Consider the following 13,152-nt stretch of genomic DNA (forward strand, 5'->3'; position numbering starts at 1 on the left):
CCTCCTTGACATCATCACCGCCAACCTCATTATTACCATCACCATCATTATTATATTTATCATCCCCATCCTGTATAATAAAAGCCTAGCGACTGAATGGCAAAACAACCAGAATGACCAGTCGACCAGTCACTATGACATACACTGACCACCAGGAGGCAGACACTCAATGCAGGAGCTGCCCCCTGGTGGTCAGTGTGTTCCCACACTGGGAGTGCCACTCCGCTGACTGGGATGAGCTGCGCTCCCACAGCGGGCAATCCCTGTGGGCCAAGCCCCCCACCAGTGCATGAATCCCGTGCACTGGGCCTCTAGTTAAAAAATAAAAATATGTATTTCATACAAACCAGGCAATGAGATACACACTTAAATGTGTCATTTAATTCACACACACACACACACACACACACACACACACGCATCTATGAAGTAGGTATTTTGTTATCTGTGTTTTACAGATGAACTAAGTAACTTACTCAAGGAAGCTCAGGTGATAATGCCACAATCAGGATTGTCTGTCTACTTTCTTTCTCTTAAAAAAATAAGCCTGGGGTTAAAAAAATAAGTCTTAACCCCACACCACACCACCTCTCATCTGAAAAAGTGTAACTGAAATCCTTAAAGCAGAGATCTCAGAATCTGTACCAGACATCAAGTAACTTATTCCTTTGCCTTTCAGTAATATTCTCATTACCTGATAGAGAGTGGAACTGACTTTTTATACGCAAACCCTTTTTTGTTTGTTTTCTGCAAAAGAATGTCAGTATGGGGGAATCAAAAGCATTATCATGGCACTTGTTATGTGTCAGGTTTTTACATAGCATATTTCATTCTCAAGGCAATCCTAAAAGATGATTATATTTATGTTGGAGATGGTATAACTAAAGCTTAGAGAGGTGAAGGGACTTCCCCAGGGTCCTAAAACTGGATAAAAACCAAAGTCTATTGGGATAACTAGGAAGCATTTCTCCTTCTAGCATGTTTGTGATTAGTCATTGACCCTTCGGTGTGAAAACCTAATATAACATCAAGATATGGAAAAATGAGATCACATACCAAAAGCCTAGTGGGAGAAGAGAAGTGGGGCTGCCAAGAAGGAGAAGAAGGCAGCGGGTGCTTGGCGTGGTGGGCAAGGAGGTGGACGCAAAAGTTGGGTACGAGGGCAGTAGAAGATCTGCTGTGTTATCTGCCCCAGGCCGGCTCTGTAATGCCATCAACAGTAACGCAGCACAGTGCAGTCCAGACCTAGATCGTTGGTTCTCAGTGTTAGCTTTCCTTATACTACCTACCGATGTGAAGTCCAATGTGATGTATGATTATGAGCAAAAAAGAAGCACCAAAGATTAGCCTGCGGCTTCTCAGCCTGAGGAAAGCTAGTATGTCAGGTTTCTGTCTTGAGGATAGGTGAATCACAGTGGCCAAGTGTAACAATTTCTCTTTTATCTGGTACAAATCAAAACAGCACTGAAAATTGAGCTTCTTTGCTTACAGAGATTGCCGCGACCCTCTGCTCTCTGCCTCCTACTAATATGAAGTTAAAGTGATTTTGATCTATTTAATGTCTATAGATTAAAGTAACATACAATAAATTAATAAATTAAATGAGGGAAGTGCGTTTCATAAATTAATGCATTAAGGATCTGGCTGGATTTTTTAAAGTTAATTATCTAATATTTTTAGATTAACTATATAAGTAGAAACTAATTGGGTTCCCACTGTGAAATGTATGAAATTAATATACAAGTGAAGCAACACAAAGTCCCTTTAAATTTAACAATGGCCATTTATGACTTTAATTTAGCAGATTAGCTCTCTGATAATAAGTGATTGACCTTATATTTACTCATTAATTTTCTCTGTTCCAGATTTTAGTCATTGGTGTTTGGCAGTGACAAACACTTGTGATTCATTTGTCAGGGGCTCTTGCATTTTAAGAGGCTTATGCTGATGGTGACTTTTCTCTGAGTCTGCAAATATAGCTACAAAGTCCAGTAGATGTTCAATTGCACCTCAGTACTGTTCTGATTTGGTGGCCAAATAATAGGCCATCATATGAATACTCCAATTTTGTTTATTCATTCATCATTTGAACATTTGGGCTGTTTCCACTTTGGGGCTATTATAAATAATACTATTATGACTATTCATATACAAGTTTTTTATAGACATATGTTTTCACATCTCTTGAATATATTCCTGAAAGTGGAATGGCTTGGTCATATGGTGACTCTATGTTTAACACTGTGAGGAACTACCAGACTTTTCTAAAGTGGTCATACAATTTTACAATCCCACTAGGAATGCATGTGGGTTTAACCTCTCCACATACTCAACAAAACTATACTTTTTGGTCTTTTTTATTACAGCAATCTTAGTGTATATAAAGTACCATCTCCCATTTTGACTGTTAATTTCTGTTATTATCCTAGAATCTAAATCTCTATTTTTTTTTTACCAATTTTGTAATTCATAGAGGACCATCTTAAAGAAATTCTATTCCAACTCCTCTTCGTGTATTTACAGTGACCGTTATGTAAGGGGAAACAATAATAATACCAGACATTTACTGAACACTCATCTTGGGCCATTTATTATCTCTTCAGATCCTTATAACTATCCTGTCCACCCTGACAGAACAACTTGACCAAGTTAATCTATTATTCTGAAAAGTTATTGAAGAAAACACAACTGCTTTAATATATATTTATAAAACTCATGTCCCCAACTCTCTTGTTTTCCCCAAATATCTTGTTTCATTTCTCCCATAAGTACCCTCCAAATATTTCCTATTACAAAGGGAATTATTTTTTTCAGAAGCCTTAGCACACTGAAAACACACATGGCAAGTTTATTAAGCTCCCAGAACCCCAGAGGGTAAGGGGGCAAGCAGAGAATTTAATGCACCACTCAACCCTTCAGCAAGTTCTTGCCACCTAAACCCTAATCAATGGGTTTCTCAATAAAAGGGGAGGGTGCTAGTGAGGAGTGAGAGTGTTTGACTGCTAAAGTAGTTTGAGAACTGTGCCACCCAAGAGGGAAGAACAACTCATGAATTGAATAGGGGGAGGACTCACTTGTTCCATTCATGAGGACAGGTTGTTTTCATTTCTGAAGCTTCCACACAAGAGAATAATCATCCAAAAGGGTGCTGGTTTCTCATTATATACTTTTATTCTATAAATGTACAAAAGCCAATATGTGCAAAACCATTTAGCAAAATGCCACCATGGGGTTCATGGTTTGTAGTTTTAAAAATCAACAAACAATGGCTGTGCTGCACTTTATAAATTATGCAGTAAAGGGTTTTGAGTAAGATTGAAAAATGGGAGTAAAACCTCCAGTCGCAGCAGGGAAATATTGCTTGACATTTTTAATAATAACAAAACATAAGAGCTCAGTGGGGCAAAGCTAAATCACATTTGCATGTCAGAAAATAGGTTCTATTTAATTTGTTTAGGTTTCTTTGTTAGCTTTTCTCATTCTTATGGAATAACTTCAAGTTTAAGAAGAATAGAATAAATGTCTAAGTGGTGGAGAGGAGGTATGAACACAGGTGAAAACAACTGATTTTCTAACCAGACTTTGGAAGGTAAGAAATCAGTATGCAAGAAGTGACTTCTACCCTTTGCTTTTTTTCATGCAGTTTTGTTTTATTTTCAGAAGGCCAAAAAGAAGCCACACGATTGGCCAGCTTACACTTATATAATATATATTCTCCTGACTGTGCATACATTTAAGAGCTTACCCTCTGCTCCGTGTCCTGAGGAGTTCTGCATAATTATCACGTGTTGACCTTTCCTTAGGAGAAATGACTGTGACAACAATCTTCTAAAGTTTAACACTCCTGGGTTTATTTGCCCATTCTTGTTCATTCCTCTCTTCAAAAGAGAAGCGAAAAGGCAGGACTGTGGTTTATAGTGAAAATGGGTTTCACAGGTTCAGATTTTGAAGTTAGGCAACACATTATGTAACTTTGGTAAACCTAAATGTTTAATGATATTATAAAACAAAACAAAAAATGGCATAATTTTAAAAAAATCAATCCTTTCTCTTTTGTGATTGGTTTTATTTCTCACTTAGTAAGTTGAAAGGTATTTTCAATGGCTGGTAAATCTGTAAATGTTTTTTATAGATTTTTCTCTTTTTAATGAATGCCATAAATCTTTGTTGGTTTAGAGGGACTAATTTGTGTTTAAAGCATTGTTTTAACTTATCAGGAAAGCATTATGTGGAATTGTGGCCAAACAATTCCATTGGTTGTAACAATGCCTGGAAAAGAGAGCTGACTTTCTCAAGAGCTTACACTTGACAGACAAATATTTTTCAAGATTAGGGTTTTGTTGAATTGACCTTTATTGCGCAGAAGAGGTCTTTGAACACCACTTGGACGTGTGGAGTGTGAGGTCTGTGTTTGTCTGGGCTTGTCCTCTGGACTATTGCCCAGCTAAGATGAGATACATTCCTCCAGGGCAAGACAGAGCGTGCCCAAGTGCCTGACATTTACTGGGAACTCAAATATTTAAAGACGGATCTGTAGGTGCACAAATGACTTGATGAAATGAAATGATGGCTAAACCTGGTTTCTTGGGAGTGATGGTGTTGATTTACACATTCTAATGGCAGAGCAATTGGGTTGATGCAGTTGGATATAAACAGACAGTGAACTCTAGATTATAGAGCAGTGATGGCGAACCTATGACACGCGTGTCAGAGGTGACACACAAACTCATTTTTTTGGTTGATTTTTCTTTGTTAAATGGCATTTAAATATCCCATCTAATAAAAGAGAAGCATGGTAATTAGCATATGACTGCTACCCTTCCCATTGGCTAATCAGCGAGATATGCAAATGAACTGCCAGCCAAGATGGCGGCCAGCAGCCAAGCAGCTAGAAACTAACATGAGGCTTGCCTGCTTCAGTGATGGAGGACTCCAACGTTCCCCGCCTGCCGTTGCTGGCCTCTGAGCCTGCTGGCCTCTGAACTTATACCTGCGTCCGTAGTGAGGACTCTTGCGGGAGGCTTCTGGAGCCAGAATTCCACAGGAGGGCTCAATTGCCACAGTTTGGTTTGTAAAATGCCACATTTAATGTTATATTCCTCTTCATGAACTTGGCCTACACAATGACAGCGAACCTATGACACGCGTGTCAGAGGTGACACACGAACTCATTTTTTTGGTTGATTTTTCTTTGTTATATGGCAATTAAATATATAAAATAAATATCAAAAATATAAGTCTTTGTTTTACTATGGTTTCAAATATAAAAAAAATTCTATATGTGACACAGCACCAGAGTTAAGTTAGGGTTTTTCAAAATGCTGACACGCCGAGCTTAAAAGGTTCGCCATCACTGTTATAGAGTCACAGCTCATTTAGACAATTTGAATGGACTCATGGCTGAATCAATTTAAAATGGGAACCCAGGTATCATTTGTTCTGCAGCAAAGTTAGTTGGAAAAAATGACCAGTTGCATAGTTTTTCCTACCATCTTCTCTCATGGGCCTCGGCTGTAGCATTTTTAAAGTCCTCATGTTCCCAATATAACTGAGGTTCCAATTCTGGCTCTGGCTCCCTCTTACCATGTTATTTTGGTTACATTATTTAATCTCTCTAGCTGAAGTTGGTGATTTATAAGAGGAGACCCAAAATACCTATTTCTCAGTGTTATGAGGTCTTAATGCAGCAATATGCCCTGTGAGCAGAGAAACTTGTAACAAAAAAAAAATGCTACCATCAGCCACAGTAACCCTAACAATACCTACCAATAAGCAATGATACACTGAAAAAGTTATGAATTAATATGATAACCTAACCTAAACCAGTCAGTGTCCTCTTTGACTACTCACTGCCCTCAAATGGTAAAATACCATGGCTGAGGCATAATTACCCAAAAATATTTTTAGTGAAAGACATGATAAACTCTAATACTAGCTCAAATTATTGGTTGCTTCTTGTGCATTAAGATTTAAGTGTCATGCCTGGCTTGACACTTAAATCTTAAGTTGATCAGTGGTTGAGTGTCAATCTATGAACCAGGAGGTCATGGTTCAATTCACAGTCAGGGCACATACCCTGGTCATGGACACTATTCCCATTAGGGAACATGCAGGAGGCCGCTGATCAATGATTCTCTCTCATCATTGATGTTTCTCTCTCTCTCCCTTCCTCTCTGAAATCAATAAAAGTATTTAAAATATTTTAATGTCATGTTATGTAATGGAAAAGCAATATATTTTGGCATGATCATGTCAAATGTGCCTTGACAAAATGTAATCCTCTTCATATGTTTGTAAAATATTATTAAATAGCTGTCACTCACACTCTATTTTGAATATCATCTAAACTATAGAATGTAGCCCAGTTTTTTCCAGTTTTGATCAGATTACTTTTGATCATGGGAAGATAATATTTTTTTTAGGTCTATTAGAATAAAATTAGTGTCTGAACCAGAACTGGTTAACAAAACCTTTTTAAAAATGTTTTATTAAACTAAATGATTAATGATGTTTTTTAAAGTTAAAAATTACTGAGAGATGCCCTGGCTGGTGTTTATCAGTGGTTAGAGCACAGGCCCATGCACCAAAGGTTTGCAGGTTCCATTACTGGTCATGGGCACTTACCTGGATTGCAGATTTGCTCCCAGGCCCTGATCAGGTGCATTCAGGGGGCAACCAATCGATGTGATGTGTGTCTTTCACATCAGTGTTTCTTTCTCTCTCTTCCTCCCTTCCTCTCTTCCTTCCACTCTCTGTAAAAATAAATGGAAAAATATATATATCCTCGGGTGAGGATTAACAACAACAAAAAACTACTGAGAGAACTGATAAAAATATAATTTAAAATTTCTTTTAAAGTCTGGAATGGTGAAACAGAGATTACACGTGGTTTAAATATTATCTGCCTACCCTTACCCCATGTGTCAAATATATAATTAACCAAAATAAGGTTGTATACATAAATACAAAGTATAAATCTGACAGTAGAAAATAGCTTAAATTTAGTGATTTTGCAGACACATCTATTTTTTTTATTTGCGGAGTTATGAGTGACAAAATTGTACTAAAAAGAGGACAACATGATTTGATATATGAACACACTGTGAAGGATTTCTATCAAGTTAATTAAAACATTCATCACTTTACATATTTACTTTTGTGTGTGTGTGAAACACTTAACTTCTGCTCTCTCAGAAAATTTCAATCATAGTGTACAGTATTATCCACTAAGGCTATCAAGTAGATCCTCAGGCTTTGTTCTTATCACTGAAAGGTTGTGCCCTTCTACCAATATCTCCCTGTTGTTTCCACACCCAGCTCCTGGAAACCACTAATTTATTCTCTGTTTCTGTGAATTCAACTTTGATGTTGTTGTTTCATTGTTTTTTAAAGATTCCACACATATAATAATTAATACCATGCAGTATTTTCTTTCCCTGCCTTGCTAATTTCATTTAGCATAATGCACTCCAGGTTTATCTATTTTGTTGCAAATGGCAGGAGTTCCTTCTTTCATAAGGTTGAGCAATATTCCATTGTGTGTGTGTGTGTGTGTGTGTGTGTGTGTGTGTGTGTTTGGCATTTCCTTTATCCATTCATCTACTGACAGGCACTTAGATGTTTTTTTATAGCTTGGCTATTATGAATAATGCAACAATAAACATAGAAGTACAGATAATCTCTTCTAGACAGTGATTATGGATTTTTGGATATACAACCAGAAGTGTGATTGTTGCATAATATGATAATTCTATTTTTAAGTTTTTAGTAATCCCCATACTCTTTTCCATAGGGCTGCACCAGTTTGCATTCCCACCAATAATATAAAAGAGGTCATTTTTCTTCACATTCTCACCAGCATATCTTTAGTGTATCTTTTTGATAATAGATATACTAGGAGGTGTGAGATGTTATCTCATTGTGGTTTTGATTTGCATTTTCCGATGATTAGTAATGTTGAGTATCTTTTCATGTAATTATTGACCATTTGTATGTTTTCTCAGGAAAAATGTCTATTCAAGCCCTTTGCCCATTTTTAAATTGAGTCATTTGTCTTTTACTATTGAGTTGTATGATTTCCTTGCATATTTTAGATGTCAACATTTTATTAGAGATGTGGTTGGAAAAAAGTTATCCCAATTCTATTGTGACCTATGGAAAACAGGTCTCAGGTTCTCCAAAAATATCCCAGGAAAAGGAATAAAGCATCATATTTTGTGTGTTTAGTAAATGAACTGTGCTAATTTATCAATTACAGGGTAAATTTTCAGGATGTATATAGAGTCTCTGAAATTAATATAAACTATTTGACGTGTTCTATTAAAAATTTCAGTTAATTGCTCTTTTGCAATTATAATCACATATTTTCTATATCTGCAAAAGTGCTGTTATAGAAAAATTCATTAATCAGAAATATTGCCATATAATTAATTTCCTTGGGAATTCACAATACAAACAAGGATATAGAAGATACCCTTGGTTCTACATGACCTTACAGCCTGTAAAGGCAGAAGCTATATCCTATACTTTTAAAAATACTAAATGTTATTTCAAGTAGTAAGTAGAGAGATATTTATGGGGAATTCTTTTTCCCAAAAAGTAATAATATGCAAAACAGTAGATCATCTATTTCATCAAGACAGACACAATGTCTACATTTTTCCTCAGTATGTCTCCAATAGTAATTGGCACATAATAGTAATTAAAACATACTTGAGGAGTGAATTGATGGATCTAGAAATAAATTAATGGAAATGGGGATCATTAACATGCAAAACAGAAGCCTAAGAAAACTTTGGTAGTTGAAGAGTTTGACCTGTGGAAGATTCTTGGATATATTATGTGCCCTTAAGAGGTTAATCCAGGAATAATGATTGAGTTTTAGGCAAAGAATTCAGTTCAATATAACAAAGAATACTCTATTGTAATTGAGGGATTCATGGCATCTCCTGCTAGTATATGAGCTCCCTGAATATATCTTATGTCTATTCTAGTTCACTATATAGTTGAATGCCTGTCAAAAGCTACCATTTTAATAAACATTTCATGAATTAATATATAAATAATTATTAAATCTGCCCAGCCATGTAGGAATGGTGATCTTCCTATCATTGTAGGTCTTCTAGAATTCTCTAAATGACTATACAGCATGGGTATGCAGCAAACATTAAAGCATAGAGATTGGATTAGAGAACACACCATGTCTATATCTCTAGCTAATTTTCATCTCCTGGAATTCTATTTAATCAGAACAGGTGTTTTTCTGCATGTGAACTACTTTTATTTATCCAGTTTTTTGGTAAGAAACTCTGCCTTGCCTACCTCCAAAGTCTTTTTCCAGAGTCACAATATCTTGATCAATGATAGGGAGAGAAAGCTATGTGATTTTGACTGCAGCTAAGTTGGGAGGAATCTATTTTATATTGGTACTTAATCTATAGGTTCCTTCCTTATAGGAGATCCTCCATCTTGACTGCAACCTTGTTACCTAGATTTTAGAAGATTCAGGTTGTTCAGGCCAATAGTCAAAGCCTCATTTAAGAGCATAGCTTAATAAGAAGTTATGCCTAAATAATGCCAGAAAGGCTACCGTAGAAAACTCACTACAGAATTAGGGCTATAATTGTAGGAAGTGTAAAAATAATTTTCTTCCTACCTTTCTAACTTCTTCTGGCCAAACTAGCAATCAAATTAACATGAGACAGGTTAAAGAAGAAAAATGACCAAATTTATTACATATGCACAAATGGGGGGTCCCATAAGAATATGGAGGGCAGATTGGGGAGTTAAAATTTATATGTCACTTTGAGCTAAGGGAAAGGGTGGGGGTTGTAATTTGGGGCATTAAATAGCAAGAAGACAATTCACATAGAGATGGAAAAGTAAATCTTCGGTAAATTAATGTTTGCTGGGCCATCTTTAACAATTGGACATAGAGAGGATTTTGATGGAAGAGGCTTTGCTGTGTTCTTTCCTGTCTAAAATACCTACTTATCTATGATGATATCTCATATTAAACTATACTTATCTATGATATCTCCCTCCCTGGAGCAGGTCCTTTATCTAAATTCTTTTAGATTATTGGAAGGGGGGGGATCAAATATTTTTCATGATTCTTTCTTTAAAATAACCAGCTTAAAATAATCAATATCCCCAAAGCCATATTTTGGGGTGGCAAACTCTGCTCCCCCTCATAACCAATAGAATTCATATTATTAAATGTCCCTGAAGTATTGCTCCTGAATAGCATCTGTAAGCTAAGTGTCACTCGATGTCTGTAAAGTATGTGTGCATGTGTATCGTCCTTGTGGACAAATCCGACTGACAGAGAGCAATACTGGCTGTGTCCTTGGTGTCTGTCATCCTTTCAGGAGAGCTTTTTATTGATGGGAAGAAATCACACTAATTGGATTTTATTTCCCTGGGTGGAAATAATTTGAAATTGGAAGACATCCCCAGAGCAAGCACATAGCTCTCCCTTTCTACTCAGAAGAGAGTCCATGATTTAAAAACAATATGTACTGAGATTCCTTAATCTGCCAGGAAATGGCTGTGTATCACCCAGACAACTGCAGCTAGCTGACTTCATCTGACCTCCCAACCATAAATTAACAGGCAGAAATGCAATATTACTATTTTTATTTATATTTAGCCTAATTTTGTTGGATTTTGGAACACACCAAAGATAAAATAAATTTCATAAAGCAATGAGTGCAGAATACTAAAAGATGAGTAAAGAAGAAAGTAAAGTATCAAAGTAGAGACTCTAAATAACACAGTTACAATGGAACTTGCCCAAAAGAACCCTCATGAAACCATACGCACAACGTTATAAGCTCTCTCTTTAGGGAAATGAGACAAAGAAACAATAGTTGCTTGGTTTTACACCCCACTTTATTTGTAGTCATAACTTTAAAGGTGCATCCTCCAGGTATTATGTAATTTTATTTAGCATAACCGTCAAGGGCCATTCCCAGAGCCACCCAATGAGTCCCTGGCATTAACTAGAGTAATGAACTTTAAGCTCTTTGAGTTCTAAAGCCATAAAAGTTATGCTCATTCTGGTAAAATTTTGCTATTAGCTTCTAGGAATTTTCAGATCCATGGAGCTTACCCTTTGATTCCTTATTAGAAACCCTTTCTTGCATGAGGGTCATGTCTGAGTTCAACGTGTTGAAGGTTTGTAGTTTCCTGGTCCAATCAATGCAATATGAAAAGTACAGTGTAGGCCCAGCCGGCACAACTCAGTGGTTGAATGTTGACCTATGAACTGGTAGGTCATGGTTGGATTCCTGGTCAGGGCACATGCATAGGTTGCAGGCTCGATCCCCAGTGTGGAGCATGCAGGAGGCAGCTGATCAATGATTCTGTCATCATGAACGTTTCTATCTCTCCTTCCCTCTCCCTTCCTCTCTGAAATCAATTAAAAATATTTTTTAAAAATAGTGGTACATAAATAAATAGTATAGGAAAAATAATTTTAAAAACGATGGAGTCAGGGGGGATTGAATGTTTTGTATATGTGTTTGAAAAAATGTGAATGGTGTCCTGAAAACATCTAACATGATTATGCCCTTGTTTGAGAACTTGTGGAAAGTGTGGAGAAGGGAGAACTGCTATTTATCAAGGGTCAGTGTTCCTGCATGCAGGTCTGTGGGCCAGCTCCAGATTTAGAGAAAGCTTTCACTAGTGAGAAAACTTGGAACAACACATTTGTTTTCCGTAAAGCCAATTTTTTGGATGTTCTATTTTATGAAAGTATCTCCTTCTCACCTTGTGGTGATGATTTCTCCAGGGGCATTCTCCAATGAAATGTAAACATTTACCATGATCAAGGACAGATTAATTTATTCAAATTGTTCCTTTTAAATCCCAAATTGTACAACCTGAGATGCATTAATGAGAAGCTATGATTCTCAATTTCCTTATCTGTAAATTGAGGATAAATAATAGTAGTATCTTATTAAGAAGAGTCAACATAGAAATTTTGTGGCACAGATCTCACCCTCAGGAAAGTCATGTGGTCTGAGCTCTAATGCTGGCTCACACAGGGGCTCGGATTTGGACTGTGTGCAATCAATGCCCCCCCCCCCACTTGAATTCTTTTTTTCAATTGTCTAATTAAAGGGTAGCACTATGAGAGATAATGCCCTCAGTCTTGCCCTAACTTTGATGATTTTATCTCTATTAATATATATTCATCTATTTTCTTTCCCCCCCAAAAAAAATCACCAGATAATGTCTTCAACTTTACTGATATGATGTCAGCAATTGCATTATTTAAAAATTCCTTTTATTGTTTCTCCCATGAATATCGAGTAGTTCTTTTCTAATTCTTATATGTCCTAACCCAAACCTGTGTCTACTGGAGTTAAAATAATAATTTAATATATTAGAAGGAAACTACCATGACATTTTAATTATATCTGTCTAAGGGATTACAGATAATTTTTATATGCTTCATTTTCCTTCTTATTTGTTATTTTTCCTACAATAAACTGTTGTTTGTTTTATACCTTAAAAATCAAAATGAGTTAAAATAAAATTGTTAATCTTCTGATATTATTTATTCTTATTTGCCCCACTGCTATTTTCTCAAAGGTGGCATGTTTTTATCTTTAATATATCCTTAACATTTTTTATTTCTATGTGACTTTAATTAGATTACAAGCTCCTCTAGGTCAGAACCATGGGTAAGAAAAATATAATTCTGTGACATATTTATTGCTCAGGTTTTCTCTGTTTTCTTTCCTTACAAATAGATGAAAATGGACTTTGGGTTTGTTTTGTTTTTTTTCATAGTAAAACCTTTGCAGGTTTTTTTGGTTGTTTCTGATTTTAAAATTCTTCTCTGCCTTTATTCAGTTCTCTTGCTCTCCTTTGTATCCCTAGAACACCTATCACAGTGTTAGACACTTAGAAATGGCTCATTAAATAGTACTTTTTTATATGTTTGATTTCAGAAAGAGGAAGGGAGAGAGAGAGAGAGCTAGAAACACCAATGATGAGAGAGAATCATTGATCTGCCGCCTCCTGCACTCCCCCTACTGGGGATCTAGCCCACAATCCAGGCACGTGCCCTGATAGGAATGGGAATGTGAACTCCTGGCTCATAGGTTGATGTGCAACCATTGGGCCGGATCATTAAATAGT

This window comes from Myotis davidii, unplaced genomic scaffold (assembly GCF_000327345.1).
Source record: "Myotis davidii unplaced genomic scaffold, ASM32734v1 scaffold107, whole genome shotgun sequence".
Classification (NCBI taxonomy): Eukaryota; Metazoa; Chordata; class Mammalia; order Chiroptera; family Vespertilionidae; genus Myotis; species Myotis davidii.